The following is a 17270-nucleotide window of genomic DNA, read 5'->3' as shown; positions in this document are numbered from 1 at the left end:
TACCTACAACTAACCAACATGATAAACAAAGTACACCTAAAAGACATAACACTGGCTCCAAAAATGCACTTTAAAGAACTTTTAGACACGAATACTCACTGTAAAAGAGGGCTGATCTCAAAAATATATAAAATCATTATACAGCTTCACAAGCCAAAACAATATGCATATCAAAAAAACTGGCAACAGGATTGTGATTTGCAAATCTCTCAAGATCAATGGAAAGAAATCTGGTCATCTCCCACTCTAAACTCAAAAGCAATAAATATAAAATTACAATCATTTAAAATTTTAACACGTTGGTACCTAACCCCTAAAAAGCTATCTGTCATCACATCAAAATACTCACCCATGTGTTGGAAAAAATGCAGAAGTATAGGCACATTTGCCCACCTTTGGTGGCAGTGCCCCAAAATCAAAACATTCTGGGAGGAGATACTAAAGCAAATAAAATTAATAACGAACTACGACATACCCCTGGAGCCACAATTAATTTTTTTGAATCTATGGCTAGGGGTAAACGTGCCAACGCCTCAATGAGATTTAATTACTAATCTACTTGCCATAGCAAAATCATCAATAGCATATTTTTGGAAAAACCAGTCTCCACCATCCTTGAACCATTGGTACTCCAGAGTGTAGGACCAGCTCATTATAGATAAAATAACAGACAATTTATCGGCTAATTCCTCGACATCTAACTATTATGAAAAATGGTGGTCTTTCTTAAATTTCATTGACAAAACTGAAACACTTCCTCCCAACCATCTATACCAAGATATATTGAAAGTCTAACACTATGAACTAAACCAACTATACCAATATACTGTGACTTATTCTTGTGGTATATGAACTACAAATTATAGTAAGCAAGTGTTTTAAATGTTTTTCTTCGAAACCTGCAGTCTTGTATAACCAATATATTGCTCCATGTATTTGCTATTTAATGTTTATTGTTATTGTTTCTGTTTTATAATTAATAAAAGTTGTTTATTTAAAAAACATGAAAGACAAAAGATAATCAGGAACTTAAAAAAAAATTATAACCCCTGAACTGTAAGCAGTCGGCCCGGCCTCCGCCATTTTAATAGCCATTTTAACATGGTTGTTTGTGATATTAAAAATATCACCAGGCCTTTGGATTGAAAATGGCTGCTGTATTGCCACCAGAGGACCTCCAACAGTTGCTGAATCCCACCCGGGAGAACACAGCATGCATGAAATGCCACACAGGAATGCGGAGTGATTTCCAGCCCCACCAGACCCATAGATTTCCAGTGCAACAAAGGTCTCGCAGAGTCATCCCCACTTAACACATTCCTTTCCCTTCTTCCATGATGAGATCTCCTGTCCATGACTGAGGAGCTAATCAAATGATATTCATAAGTTTATACAGTTGTTCCTGGGAAAGTACAGTCCCCATCTAAAATCCATCAATTTAGCTCTAGTGGAATTAACCGACAAACTATCCCTTTTGTGCAACGCTAGAACATGTTTTGTATTTTCTTTCACATACCCCAGCAGCTACTGATCAAGGTGATCAAACCTTTTGTCAAACCCAGGAACCGACCATTGGAGCCTTCGTTCTAACGGCTAGGTGGGCTCTCCCACCTCAGGGCACATTTTATTTATAAAGGTAGAGCCCTGGCCTCATTCAAATCATGTACGCTTCCTGGCTGCTCCCTTAGGGTCACTTCCCTAAGCCTCTCTCTCTTTATACATGCTTCCGGATTCACAAGCACTGTTCCCTTGAGATTTGCCCAAGCCTCTTGCTCTCCTAGCCAAGGACGCTGGCGTTCGAAGCTACTCTCTTCTCCTGCGGACTGGACCGTTCTTCAGGATAGGTAGATATATTTGCTCCCTCTATTCCCAATTTCTGGCTAAGCTTCCTAGGACTCTGTGTGTGTGTGTGTGTGTGTAATTATTTTTACCCTGTAATTGTGAGTGTATGTGCATGCATTTTGTTCTTAATAAAAGTTATTATTTAACTTTAAGAACCAGCCTCATTTGCTATTTTGGGAAGGGACCTGGTAGAAATTGGTGATAGATCCCTGTGGTTACCAGCCTCTTGCATAGCTGTCTTCCTTGCTTGCTAATTCCCCCACAAATAATTTTATTGCAAGGAGACCAGTTCTGGTAACAGAACCAGTAACAAATCCACAGTAATTTGTTTCTGTTGTAAGAAAAACAATTTTATACCGCTGATAACTAAACTGTCGATGTTAAAGTTGCATTCTGAATTCCTTTTGTTCTACCAGATTTGCAAGTTCAATCAACTCTCTGCAATCACCCAGGGCCATAAAAATATAGCTGATACTGTGTGAAAGTATCTGCCCATAATTGTGTTATATACACTATGAAAATGTCCCCGAAGCCACTGTTTCACTCTTTTTATTTTGTATTTTTAGACCTAGTTTGTTGGTAAACAAACTGCCAAGAAGCAAAGATTCTGTTATACTATTGCTCTTTATATTTGGCTTGGTTCCTGTTTAGATTACTGGGTTACTTGAAACATGATGAATGTCTTACTCATGGCTGTGGTTGTTCTTACAAAACGTGATTGTTCTGGCTAGGATCCAGTGGACTTTGCCCATTATAATCAGACCCTGAGAATGGGGAGAGGTGGGGCATAGCCAAAACAATCCATAAACTGCATACTACAAAAGACTGAAGTCTCCAGACTGGCCTGACCTGTAAACCGTTATATGCAGTTAAGAACCACCTGATCTTGTCTGACTTGTTCAAGGACTTGTTGTGGAGCTTAATCTCCTACTCTTTTCCTTTGGTCAGAGCTGGACAGTTATCCACAGGCTTAATCCTGGTCTCACATCCTTCAGGGGATCAATTAAAAAACCCCCACTGTGGACAGGAGTTCAGGCAAGGGCTATAGCCTGAAAGGATTTCTTCTAATTTATATGTGTATATAAAAACTTGTATCTGCATTACAATAATAATGAGTAGCTTGCAAAATGCCTATTGTTTCAGTAACAACTGTGACTCAGTTAAGAAATGTCCCCTGACTGATGTAACTTTCTCCAGCAGTTTCACACAAGATCTTCATTCCATCTTATATTTGCATCAACCAATTTCAGAATCTCCTCTTACAATCCATTTTGTCTGTCTAATATGAAGAGTATAAATCACTTTCAGGACAGTTCGTGTGCCATCTCAGTTTGGGTGCATGCTGCAGGGGAACCTTTAATCTCAATCTTTGATGACCATTTAAAAAAATAACGAACAGTAGAATGTATGCTTTCTACCTAACTATTCGTACCTGATCTCTACCATTTGGTTTTGTGCCATTTTTCAGGCACCAATCTCTTTTCTGTCCCTCATTTACAACCCCGCTGTCATCTTCAGACCTCAACCATAATCCTGACAAGCACAATAGCTTTTTGTCTCTTCCAAGAATATATAAGGAGAAAGCTTTACAACATTCAGGTACATAAGGGGGGGGGGGACAGTGTCAGCAACAGCATAGAAGAAATATCACATTCTGCCTCGACTGCTCCCTGTAATGCCATTCTTAAGTAAGGCTGAGCTGAAACTAATCACCCATTTTACATTCATTTTCACCAACTACAAAATATGGCTTATTTTCTGCCTCCTCTGGTTTTGAACCAACCAGAAGATAAATTTGTAGGTGACCACATACAAACCTTACCCACAGTGAAACTATTGTGCTCCAGAAATTACTGCAGACCTTCCTGAAGAGAAAGCAAGTGGCTCTACTTTAGATACCCGAGAAAAGGAAATTCAGAAAATCAGAGCAGTTCTTGATTCACTATAGATCCATGGGATAGTGTACGAAGGTAGTGCTCCAGTTTTCTGAATTTCCTTGTCTCATATTGTATCTAAAGCAGAACCATTTCATCCCCCTGTGATAAGATGAGCAATTGGACACACATGACCAGCAGTCTGATGACTGATGACTGATGACTCAGACCAGCAGCAGATCTCCAGAATCTCAGGCTGTCTTTCACATCACCTACCACCTAATTCTTTTTAATTGGAGATGCTGGCTATTCCGCATGTGAAGCCACCACCCCTCCACAAATTCCCACCCTATAGGTTATATTGTAGTCTTCAGTCACTGCCAAAGCAGAGCTGTCATGTCGTTGGCAATGTGGTATTGTCTGTGTGCAGGAACACATTGCTATGCATGAACATTGTACAGGATCAGGAAGAGTTCCCTGTCGTAAGGCTCCTGCAGAGGCTGATGCAAATGTGTGCATTTCTAACAGGAAGCGAAGGGAATAGCCTTTCCTTGGTGGTGAAATGAAGCTAGACAGTTCTGCCCCGCATCTCAGAAACAGGCTTACTTTTCAGCAACAATGGCACAAATTGTGCCACTGCATCTTAAGCTGACCTATAAGATTAAGCTGTCAGAAACAATCTCATGTCTAAGTACAGACCAATTCCAGGATAATTTAAAGCAACCTAGAGCCACTGATTATCATGGCTGATGATATCTCCGAGGGCATGAGATCAAAAAGACAGACATATGAAGGGCCTGGGAGAACTAAATATGATCCAAAATGTAAGAGAAAAAAATTCAAATGAATGATATTAAAGATTTATTTTTTTAAAAAAATAAGCTACAGAGATGCAGAAAGAAATATGAGCCGAACAGTAACATGAATTATAACTATGAAGGAAACCTGAGTGGAAGGGGACTCCGTAAGGCTCCAACATGTTTGTCGTGCCAAAATAAAAGTATTGCAGTTGGATCCTAATGCCTTGGCCATCAGCAAATGTACTGTGAAAAAGAACAATAGAATGCTTGCAATATGAATGTACGTTTATTGCGCCAAGCAGATTCCAAACTGACTGTAACAGGAGAGGAAGCATCATGACTCTCACCCACATTTATTCATTTAGTTAAATGGAAAAGTGTTGGACTGTGAAGCTACACTACAGACAATTTCAGTGGCTGTCAGCGTATATTAGAGAGACGTTTACAAATTTGACAAAAATGAATATACCAGTTCAGGTCAGCCATAACTCACAGGCAGACAAGTCAGTCACTAGGATTTTGAATGACACTTCACTCTGCTTCTCCCTAAGGGGAGGGGAATGAATGATAGGAGGAATCGCCACATACATTTGTTTGGTTTCTTTCAAAGTGAGAAATTGTTACCACGTTTCCTCTAGTCACTTTATTTCTTTCTGATCTTATGCCCTAAATAGTTTTGGCTGATGGTCAGCATTGAGTGGGGCTGCTGAGTGATATTGGCTTGGATCTTATGCCTTGCTGCCATTTCTCTTCTTCTGTTGCAGAGACAATCTTCTGCTGCATAGCGAATTTCTCTGGTGCTGCTGGGTACTTCCTGTTCACAGATATCATATTAGTGGAAACAACTAGCACCACAGGCGTACACTTCACAAAGGAAGGAGGCACTCCTAAATGAATGAAGAGGGGCAGAAATGTAAGCAAAGTAGGGATGCAAATCAATGGGAGGTCCAGGACAAAACTGAATGGGGCTGCCTCTTACTCCAGATATTGCATAATGGTGTCTATACCTAGATAGGCTTTGATGATTCACTTGTGAAAACTGTCTGGTATGATCCTGTTGGGGCATATGGTGTCCAAACCCTTCCCTCAATTTGCAAGCATGTCTTCATGCAAAGAAGAAATGCTACAGTTATCTCAGGAAGTGTTCTTTTTTAAAGCACTGTCATGGAAATATACAATTAAAAACCTTTTCAGTACTCCATACGGTTCTACTATCACTTAAATTAAATCTTACTTGGGTAAAAATGCCTCCCATTACTCTTTTAGGATTCTGACTCTATGGTGCTTGTACACTGAGAACATGATTCTTGAAGAGATTGGAAGAGTTTCTCCCATTCAGCTATAGAGATAAATGAATGACAGGCTATTTTCACAAGATGTCTTTATCACAGCCCTGCAAACATGTAACTTGCATATTGCATTAGCTTACTTGTTTGTGCAGGGAGTTTGAACAGGGATCAGTATATATTGAGGTGGCTGTGAGTAGCTGTGACGATCGTGATTCAGCAGGAAAAGGACAACAGAAACAGATTTTAAAGGTTTAAAAAGGAATATGGAGTTTATTGGGGGAGTGGGCACAATATTAGGAAGGGGGAAGGAACTTATCCTACTAGCAAGTATCAAAAACAAAGCACAAGCAACTAGCACATTTCTAAACAATACCCAGAAAACATCAACCAAAACTATTCCAATTCCAATTGCAGCATCAGTTCGGCATTCCCGGCTTGCAGCTTGCTGCTTTAAGCTGGGGACCATGAATTGCTGTTACAACGGAGGTGGGGGCAACGGTGGCTCTCCTGGGCATATGGGTATATGGGGAGAGGTGGAGTCAAGGCCTCTTAAGGCGGCTCGCCTTGCACTCCCCAGCAGTTGCCTTTCGCTCAGGAGAGATGCGGTTGCATTCTCTCCGAGCTGCGAGGGGGAGCAGGACGGGGGACTGCAGCAGCGAGCAGCAGCAGTGATGGCGGCGAGTGCTGAGGAGGTGCTCTGAGTGGTGCATCAGCAGCACAGCCCGCAGCAGCCGGTGGCGCCTTGATCAGCGTGTGTTGAGGTGTGCGGGGCTGAGGCGTGTGGGGCTTCAGTGGCCCACTTGGGTGTCTTGCGCTGTGCAGTGCAGAGCAGGAGCGGAGGTGCACGTGAGGCAGGGCAGCTGGTAGCCAGGTTGGAGTGGCTGGCCTTTGCTTTGCAGAGCCATTTGGGCCAACTGTGGTGGGCAGCCTTCTGTAACGTGGCTAGCTAGGGGGCCTTGGTCTCTGGTGGGTGCGTTATTGCAGTGGGCGGCTCTGGAGTAGGCAGTCCTCTGTGCAGCCTGCCTGCCTCCTTAGGGCTCTCTTTTGTGGCCACCTACAACTAGCATTTTGTCCCTTCTGGGTGCTGCGGCTGGCTTTGGCCCCCACCCACTGGAGGGGCGGTATTCTTAGTGGGGTGATTGAACCTGGGAGATAATTATTCCTCAATATTGCCAAGCAGTGCTCTTTAGGGTATAGTGCCTTGGGCAGCAGCCATTTTGAGTTACCCCCCCCCCTTTATGCTTGTTTGGTGGCCATTTTGGGTATAATATTCTGATATTGGGCAGCAGCCATTTTGAGTATAGTGTTTAGTAATTTGTATGGCACCAGTACGCCACCAAAAAAGGGGGGAGGTAAGTCCAAAGGCAAACAGTCAGCCCAAAGGTCTGCTCAGCAACGGCCTGAGCCTTCTTCCTCAGATGAGGAGGACACGGCAGGCAGGCAAGAAATTCTGGAATGCATTGCAGCACTAGGAAAGGCGCCAGGGCCAGATGGACTTACGGCTAAATTTTATAAGACAATGGCCAATGAACTGGCACCATTCCTAAAAGAGGTGATGAATGGAGTTTTAAGGGATCAAAGGATTCCAGACACTTGGAGTGAAGCGAACATATCATTGATCCCAAAAGAGGGCCAAGACCTGACTAACGTGAAAAATTACAGACCTATATCGCTACTTAATAATGACTATAAAATTTTTGCGAAGATATTGGCGGAGAGATTGAAGGGGTGGCTCTCGGAAGTTATAGAGGAGGAACAAGCAGGCTTTTTGCCAGACAGACAAATAAGAGACAATTTAAGGACAGTGATCAATGCTATTGAATATTATGACAAGCGTTGTGACAAAGAGGTTGGTTTCTTCTTTGTTGACGCTGAAAAAGCGTTTGACAATTTAAACTGGGACTTTATGTTTGCCACTATGGAAAAGCTACAATTGGGAGAAAGATTCATCAGAGCAATTAAGGAAATTTACAGGGACCAGACTGCAGCAATTGTGGTGAATGATGAAGTGACCAAGAAACTGACGATAAGTAAAGGAACAAGACAAGGTTGCCCGTTGTCTCCACTGTTGTTCATTTTAGTATTGGAGATTCTGATGATACAAATACGACAAGATGAGGAAATTCGTGGAATAAAAATAAAGGACTATTCATATAAGGTCAGAGCATTTGCGGATGACATAATGTTAATTGTAGAGGACCCATTGGAGAACATGCCAAGAGTGATAGATAAGATCAAGGAGTTTGGAGACTTGGCAGGTTTTTATATCAACAAAAAGAAGTCAAAGATATTATGTAAAAATATGACTAAGCAGAAACAACAATTATTAACGGAAACAACGGACTGTGAAGTAACAAGCAAAGTGAAATATTTGGGAGTCGAATTAACTGCAAAGAACATAGATTTATTCAAAAACAATTATGAAAAACTATGGACTCAGATAGAGAGAGACTTGATTAAATGGAACAGACTGAATCTGTCATGGTTGGGTAGGATTGCAGCAGTTAAGATGAATGTGTTACCAAGAGTAATGTTTTTGCTACAGACAATACCAATCATCAGAGACTCTAAACAATTTGAAAAATGGCAGAGGAAAATATCAGATTTTGTTTGGGCAGGCAAGAAGCCTCGAGTGAAAGTGAAAGTTTTACAAGATGCAAAGGAAAGAGGCGGAATGCAACTGCCCAATCTGAGACTTTATCATGATGCAATCTGCCTAGTTTGGTTGAAAGAATGGATGACATTAAAGAACAAGAAACTACTAGCCCTAGAGGGATATAAAAAAATATTTGGATGGCACGCATATCTATGGCATGACAAAGTAAAGGTCAACTCGATGTTCCTGCACCATTTTATACGGAGAAGTCTGTACATGATCTGGAAGAAGTATAGAATTTATCTACAAGAAGGAACTCCCTTGTGGGTGGTTCCATATGAGGTGATAGACCCGAGAGCTGTTGATAATGAACAACAATGTTTAACGTATAAAGAAATAACTAAAATTGAAGCATCCAAACTTAGAATAAAGACGCAAGAGGAACTATCACCTAATTACGACTGGTTCCAGTATAGACAGATCAGAGACTTATATAACTCGGACTCTGTAAAGGGAGGTATACGAATAGAGAATTCGGAACTAGAGCAGACCCTTCTTAAAGAAGACAAGAAAAGAATATCCAAGGTATACCAAGTACTGTTGAAATGGTATACCGAGGATGAGACAGTGAAAACACAAATGGTGAAATGGGCTATAAATTTTAATAAAGAAATAACAATGGAGGCATGGGAATACTTGTGGAAAACTACAATGAAGACAACGACATGTACTAATATTAAAGAGAACATCTACAAAATGATCTATAGTTGGTACATGACACCAAAGAAGATTGCGCTAGGGAATTTGAACACTTCTAATAAATGCTGGAAATGTAAGAAGCATGAGGGCTCCCTCTATCATATGTGGTGGTCGTGTGAGGTAGCCAGGCAGTACTGGGGGGAAATAATAAGAGAAATGAGTGAAATTTTACAATTTCAAATTAGTAAGAACCCAGAACTCCTGCTACTGAACTTGGGAATGGAGGGAATTCCAGCCCAACACAGGACGTTGATATTTTATATGACAGCAGCAGCTAGACTTTTGTATGCGCAAAAATGGAAAGTACAAGAAGTGCCAACTATTGAAGATTGGATTTACAAATTGCTGTATATGGCTGAAATGGATAAGATGACAAGAAAACTGAGAGATCTGGACTCAGGGCAGTTCAACATAGACTGGGAGAAGCTGAAACAATACCTGGAGAAGAAATGGGAGGTGGGAGGAAAACTGTGGCAGTTTGAGAACTACTGAAGTACTGAAGTAGAGGGGGGAGACTTTACCGGGGGGAGAAGAGATAAATGAGAATTAATAAGCAGTTAGACTAATAGATTGACATATATATAGATATATATAGGTTAACAAACAGAATATAGATAGAAAATAATTAACTATAAGGATTAAATATAAGGATTGATTAACTAACAATATTTTCTTTCTTTGGTAAGTTTTGTAAAATGTACCAAACTGAATGTCTGAAGATACAGATGAGTCAAATTGATTGACTACGTGATGAGAGTTATACAGAATTATTACAAAAAGATAGAATGAGTAATATATAGAGAATAAGTCAAATTGTTTGATTTAAATGAATGTATGATTTACATGGTTTATGATATATAGAAATATTTGAAATTGAAAAATGGGATAAATTGTTTATCTAAGATGGAAACAAAGACTTACAGTTTGGGTATACAATGTTAAAAATAGTTAAGGGTGTACTGCTTAGATTAATGGAGAATATATATTTGTTTTAGATAGAGGAATCTAATAGAAGTAAGGGAAAGGGGACAAAGGGTCGGAAAGCTGTTGGAAGTCAACAAAAGGGGGGGAAAGGGAGGGGGTTAGAGATGAAAAATTGGGGAAAATTGAATGTAAATGTAAAAATAATGGATTCTAACCCAATAAAAAAAAATTTCAAAAAAAAAAAAAAAGAAATTCTGGAATGCATTGCAGCACTGGAGCAGGCTAGAGGGTCTCAAGGGCAAGGGGCTGGTAGGGCAAAAAGGCAAAATGCAGCTAGGGCCACATCAGTAGCTACGTTTAGGCGTGAGATTTTAACTCGTCTTTCTGCCCTGGGTGGTACAGCCAGTACAAGTGGTACCAGCAGTGGCACGGTGCAGGTAATGGAGAGTGAGGACACCAGTGTTGGATTGGAGGAGCAGAGTAGATTGTCAGAAGCTAAACCCGTGGCTGTTGTGGTGGACCGAACTGAAGGAGAGGGTAAGCCCAGCATCACAATGCAGCACACTTACCTGTGGCCATGGGGGCCTTGAGGTCAGGTTTCTGCCTCAAACACTGGTGGCCCTTCCTATTTGGTGAGTAGCCAGCCTAGCACATCACAGAGCAGAGGTCAGTTGGGCGCTTGGCCTCTGTGGCCTCAACAAGCAGCGCAGGGTCAATATGCAGGGCTAGGACAGGGTGGTTCCAGCATCCCATGGCAGCCCTTGACAAGTTCGCCATGGATGCCTTCGATGTTTGGGCCTGCTTTGTATGGGTCTGTCCCCTTTAATGCCTTACCTTTTGGGGATGTAGCACTTCCTTTTGGTTATTACCTCACCCAGGCTACTAGGGACAAAATCCTTAGGGGTGAATACGTGGACATCTTTACCCTCTTCAGGGAACTGGAGAAGAAGGATAAGGATGACCTGGATGATAGGAAAAAAGAAAGGCTTAAGCGCCACAAAGTGGACAGGACTTGGCCCAATTGGCTCCCAGGTTTCCTTATCTATGCCGGGGGCATCGTCAGCACTCAGTCATGGAGGGCTGCCTCCCTGTTCCAATACCTGAACATAATTTATAAAGGGTATAATGCCTTTGCTGGGGTGGCCTGGCTTCAGTATGACAAGGAGTTCAGGATGAGGGCCGCTATTAATCCTGGGATGCCTTGCGACAGGATACACCAGTAGTTGTGGCTCCAGGTAATGTCGCTGGCAAAACCAAACACAATGAACTGCTCTGACAGCGGCCATCTAGTGCACCGGGTGACGACCAATGCCACTATCCACACCACTGTGGGGCAGCTGGTTCAACCCCGCCTGCTCTGCTGGGAGTTTACCTCCCAGGGTGTGTGTAACAGGAAGTTCTGTAAGTTTGGGCATGAGTGTCCAATCTGTGGGGGTCCCCATGCAAGTTCCAGAAGCAGAGGGGGAAGCACGGAGGCAGGGCAGGTGGCAGCTCACAGCAGCTGCTGGCTGGAAAAGGGCTCCAGCCCCATAAATCTGAAAGTGCTGAGGCAGCTTTTGGCCCCCTACCCTAGGCGGGAGGATGCTCATTATTTGTTAGAGGGGTTCATGTTTGGGTTTCGTATTCCTTTTCGAGGTCCACAGACCCCTTCCATGGCAGCCAACTTGCATTCAGTGGTCGGTATGGAAGGGGTGGTTCAGGACAAATTTGCCAAAGAGTGTTCTGAAGGAAGGGTCATAGATGCAGAGGAGTTAGCCGTGTTAGTCTGTGGTAGCAAAATCAAAAAGAGTCCAGTAGCACCTTTAAGACTAACCAATTTTATTGTAGCATAAGCTTCCTTCAGCTTATGCTGAAGGAAGGGTGTTGGGCCCATTTACGTCCCCTCCTGTTCAATGTCTGCGTGTTTCGCCATTGGGTGTGGTTCCTAAAAAGGCACCAGGCAAGTTTAGGATTATTCATCATTTGTCTTATCCACGGGGTAGCTCTGTGAATGATGCCATCCCCGAGTATTTGTGTCCAGTCCTTTACACTTCGTTTGACCAGGTGGTTAAGGTGGTTCGATGATGTGGAGTTTCTGCGGAGATGGTGAAATGTGACATATGTCTGCCTTTCACCTTCTTCCATTTCATCCACAGGATTTTGAGTTGTTAGGGTTCGCTTTTGAAGGGCAGTATTATATGGACAGGGATCTTCCTATGGGCTGTTTCATCTTATGTGCTGCCTTTAAACGCTTCAGCTCCTTCCTTGAGTGAGCTGTTTGTTACCAGCTGGGCAGCCAGGATGTGGCCCACTACCTGGATAATTTCCTTTTTTCCGGTGTGACAGGATCTGGACAATGTGCCAGGCTCCTGGCAGGGTTTGTTAGCTTAACCGGGGACCTAGGTGTCCCATTGGCTCATGAAAAGACGGAGGGTCTATCCACCAGGTTAACATTTCTTGGTATAGAGCTGGATACAGAGCAGCAGACATCTTGTTTGCCTCTGGAGAAGCTCAGGGATCTTAGGTCACGCTTGGCCTCGGTGAAGGGTCAGACCAAAGTTTCTCTTTTGGAGCTCCAGAAGCTCGTGGGTTACTTGAATTTCGCGTGCCGGGTGGTGGCGCCCAGGAGAGCATTTTTGTGTTGCCTCTGTGATGCTCTTGGAGCCCTCCACTTACCTCATCATAGGATGAGGATTAATAGAGGTATGCAGGAGGATGTAGAGGCTTGGGAGCAGTTCCTTGACTCCTTTAATGGGGTGAGGTTCTGGAGGGGAGACTTGCTTTTGGAAGCAGACCTTCAAGTTACCACTGTTGCCTCTGGGTCGTTGGGGTTTGGTGCATACTTTAGGGGTCATTGGTGTGCCAAACAGTGGCCTGCTGACTGGTCAGAGAGGGGCCTTAATCGGGATTTAACCACGGGTGATTTTAGAATTCGTAAGATGTTTGAGTGTTGGTCCAAAAAGGCGGGGCATCATAGGGATGACAGGCAGCCCATTTCCCCAGCAGTCCTACTGGGTTTGAGTTCAGTTTGGGGCTGCATTTGCAGTTCCAGTTTTGAGGAGAAGCTGTTTCATGCAGCTTCTTTGACTGCTTTTTTCGGTGCCCTTCGGGTAAGCGAGTTAGTGGCAGCATCCCTTAAGGATGAGTCTAGGAGGGCCCTGTTGATACAAGACATTACGTTTTTGGGGGGAAATGTCACAATAACCGTGCATTGTTCAAAGACCGATCAGTCATGGAAGGGATCGGCCTTTGTGCTTGGGAATTGTGGTACTAAGGATATTTGCCCTGTGGCTGCATTACAGCAGTACCTGTCAGCCTGGGGGGATGAGACCGGGGTATTCTTTTGTCATGGTGATGGAAAACCCCTCACAAAATATCAGTTCTGGGCGGTGACTGGACATGCGCTAGCCAAGTTGGGCCTGTCTGGGGTAAAATTTAGAGCCTATTCATTTAGAATTGGAGTGGCCTCTACAGCCGTAGCTATGGGTTACCCTATGTCAGCCATTCAGAAGGTGGGCAGATGGCAGTCTTCCGCTTATCAAACATACGTTCGCCCCCTTACTGAAATGTAAATGTGTATCATATTTTTCTTTCAGGAGCTGTGCCATGCCACGAGAGGCTGAGGATCCTCATCGTTGGGCACAGCATGGTGTTCTGGGCAGCCCACCAGGCCAAAAGGACATCGGTGGGGACCCAGCTGGGTTTGAGCAATCAGGCCATGGTGGAGTGGCAGGGCCGTTGGGGCCTCAGGTGGCTGGGCCTGCTACCACTTTTGTTTGAAGGGAGGACTTGTCCTCCGCCCCATGTTTTAGTCATTCACCTGGGTGGGAATGACCTTGGTTTAATGGAAGGCAGAGCCCTCTCTGTCCAAGCGGAAGTGGATTTATGTGTGGTCAGCTAGTGCTGGCCAGGGGTAATGATCGTGTGGTCCACCATGCTCCTGCGTCGGGTTTGGCAGGAGGCTTGGGATCCAAGGGTGATTGAGAGGGCTCGGCAGAAGGCCAATAGAGCCCTGTTCAGAGATATGGAGAGTGGTTTATGGATTAATTTGCCCCATCCGCAAATTTGAGGAGAATTTGCCGACTTCTACCGAAGGGATGGGGTTCACCTTTCGATGAAAGGCAGCAGCATTTTTCTCAATGATCTGTGGCAAGGGCTTCAGTTGGTGGTAGACCACCTGTGGGGCATGAGGGCATAAGCAGAGGCTTGGCGTTGGTGTTGGCAGGATAGCATTTGGAAAAATCAGCAGGCCGGTGAGCACCCTTGGCACGTTTCCATTTGAGGGGGAAGTGGTGTCTGTCATGATCGCTGGTATTGTTTGACGGCTGCCAGCAGAGAGGGCAGACTGCCACGTGGGGCCTCCTTTACAAGTACGGCCCTTCATGTTTGACAGCAGGGGGGTTATTAAGCTTGGTGGAGGTTCCATATGCCTGGCCGGCCGGGTGCTAACCATACCTTGGAAGGCTTAAATCCGGGGCAGAGGGGCTCGCCCAGACAAGTCAGGGCGGAGGTCCATGGGTGGCCCCAGGGCCTGACCTGTACCACTTAGTTAGGCCCTTGCCATTATTATGTTCGTGTTATGCTGTTGTCAAACAAATGGTCTTTAGTACCCAACAACTGTGTCTGCCTCTTCATTCTGTCTGTGGTGGCAATTCAGCATTCCTGGCTTGCAGCTTGCTGCTTTAAGCTGGGGGCCATGATTTGCCACTTTGGTGGAGGTGTGGGCAATGCTGGCTCTCCCAGGCATATGAGTATATGGGGAGAGGTGGAGCCAAGGCCTCTTAAGGCAGCTCCGCCTTGCACTCCCCAGCAGTTGCCTTTTGCTCAGCCCATCCACCCGCCCTGCAGTAGTACAGGTTGGCTGATCACTGGTTCCCAGGGCCAGGTAGGAATTTTTTCTCCCTTTCTAATTGGCAGACAGAGGGGGGAGGGTTTCACCTACCTTGTACTGCTTGCATGGGTTGTGGTAATTGGACTTGATGGAGCTGTAATATAGGCTGTCCCTGGCAGGATAGGGTTTGGAAAAATCAGCAGGCCGGTGAGCACCCTTGGCATGTCCCCATTTGAGGGGGAAACGGGGTCTGTCAGGATCACTGGTATTGTTTGACAACTGCCAGCAGAGAGGGCAGTCTGCCGTGTGGGGTTTCCTGTACAAGTACAGCCCCTCATGTTTGACAGCAGGGAGGTTATTAGGCTTGATGGAGGTTCCATATGCTTGGCTGGCTGGGTGCCAGCCATACCTTGGATGGCTCACATCTGGGGCAGTGGGGCTCGCCCAGACAGGTCAGGGCGGAGGTCCATGGGTGAGCCCAGGGCCTGACCTGTACCACTTAGTTAGGCCCTTGTCATTATTATGTTCGTGTTGTGCTCTTGTCAAATAAATGGCCTTTAGTACCCAACAACTGCGTCTGCCTCATCATTCCGTCTGGGGTGGCAATTATCTGTAAGCTTAAAGTGAAAATGTGGAGGGAAATGGGAGAAAGGACAGAAGAGAAGTGAGTGTCTAATCTTTCTAACTAGCAGTGAGAAGCAGAATGCCAGTTCTCTGTGTGGTGCAGTGTGAACTGGAAAATAGGAGGAGATAGGTGAAAGATGGGGAACAAAGATATACCTATCCTAGTCTGCATTGAAATCAAGTGGAAGAAGGAATGGTCCAGTGCACTGGAAGTCTGTGGCAGTTCTTGGAAAGCCCAAGTAGACTAAGTAATTTTAGCAAGGGCAAGCCAACTGTGGGGTTTGGTATGTGGGGCACAGATCCTTTTGGGGGGAAACATGACCAGCCAGCACTGTTTCCCCATAGATGGGGGTCCTCTTAAGGGATCTTGGCAGCTCAGGAGCTGCCAGAATGTTATCACTCCCAAATGGTAGGTGGAACTATACAGAGGCTTATGCCCATGTGGATTCCCACTGACTGCCATCCCATGGTTTTCCCCTCAGCAGGCAGGCTGAGAGGATGTGGGGGTCAGACGGTGCTTGGATCCAAGCCCCATATACCACTTGTTCTATAAAGCCATAATCAATAAAGTTGTGGCCATTAGAACTCCATCTGTTGACACTGTGTCATCTGTCGCTTTGCTCTTGGCCTCCATCCCTAGAGCTGGCTCTGCAATCCTTTTAGGGGCTTTCTTAGTACTTCTCAAATAGTTTGCTTCTTCACTTGATAGCCTGTATAAATGACAAAAGTCCTGCACATTTCAGAATGTTTCAAAAAATGTTTCTTTCTAGAAAACTAGAATGTTAATGTTCTATTTTTGTTAACTAAAGCAAACAACTAAAATGATTTTTCCAGGTTATCTTGTACACAAAAAGTAGAAGTTAACAGAATCTGCATAAATACATAAAGACATGAATTGGCATGAATTGTTTCAGTAATCAATTATTTTAGGATTAAGGGCTAAATGAGGAAAAGGGTAACTCACATCTATGAAATGTATTACTAATAATCTGAAAGGCAGGTTCAGGTGGGCAGCCATTTTGGTCTGCAGTAGAACTGTAGGAGTTGAGTCCAGTGGCATCTTAGAAACCAACAAGATTTTCAGAGTATAAGCTTTTGAGAGTCAAAGGTCCCTTCTACAGATACAGATCTGAAAGGCATAGTCTAGCCAAAGTGGACCACCATTATAGATCCAGAGGAGTCAGCCGTGTTAGTCTGTAGTTGCAAAATAGCAAAGAGTCCAGTAGCACCTTTAAGACTAACCAATTTATTTGTAGCATAAGCTTTCAAGAACCACGGCTCTCTTCATCTCATGCATCTGACAAAGAGAACTGTGGTTCTCGAAAGTTTATGCTAAAAATAAATTCTTAAGTCTTAAAGGTGCTACTGGGCTCTTAACTATTTTGGACCACTATAATACTATTCAAATTGGTTTTGCTGAAATCTCCGTGGTATAAAAGTTCTAAATATAACCTGGATTGTCCTCCAGTAGTTATTATTTAATATAAGGCAATATAATGATTTTTATCTCTGAAAATCTTATACTTTGCACCTGAAAATATTTCATCATAGTAAGCGATAAAAAAGTGAGGAGCAGTGATGAAACTCTAATACTTCTAACTGTCCTTGTGAAACAAAATAATAGAATAATTATGTATTTAATCTGATTAAATAATAATGCTGCAAGCTTTACATGTGGAGAAACAGTCAAATTAATTGATAATGTGTCCAAGTGCCTTTAGATTAATGGTACTTCCAGGAACAGCTTGATAA

The sequence above is a fragment of the Eublepharis macularius genome, chromosome 9, assembly GCF_028583425.1.
Source record: "Eublepharis macularius isolate TG4126 chromosome 9, MPM_Emac_v1.0, whole genome shotgun sequence".
NCBI lineage: Eukaryota > Metazoa > Chordata > Lepidosauria > Squamata > Eublepharidae > Eublepharis > Eublepharis macularius.
The sequence above is the reverse complement of the archived record's forward strand: the minus strand, read 5'-3'. Positions refer to the sequence as shown.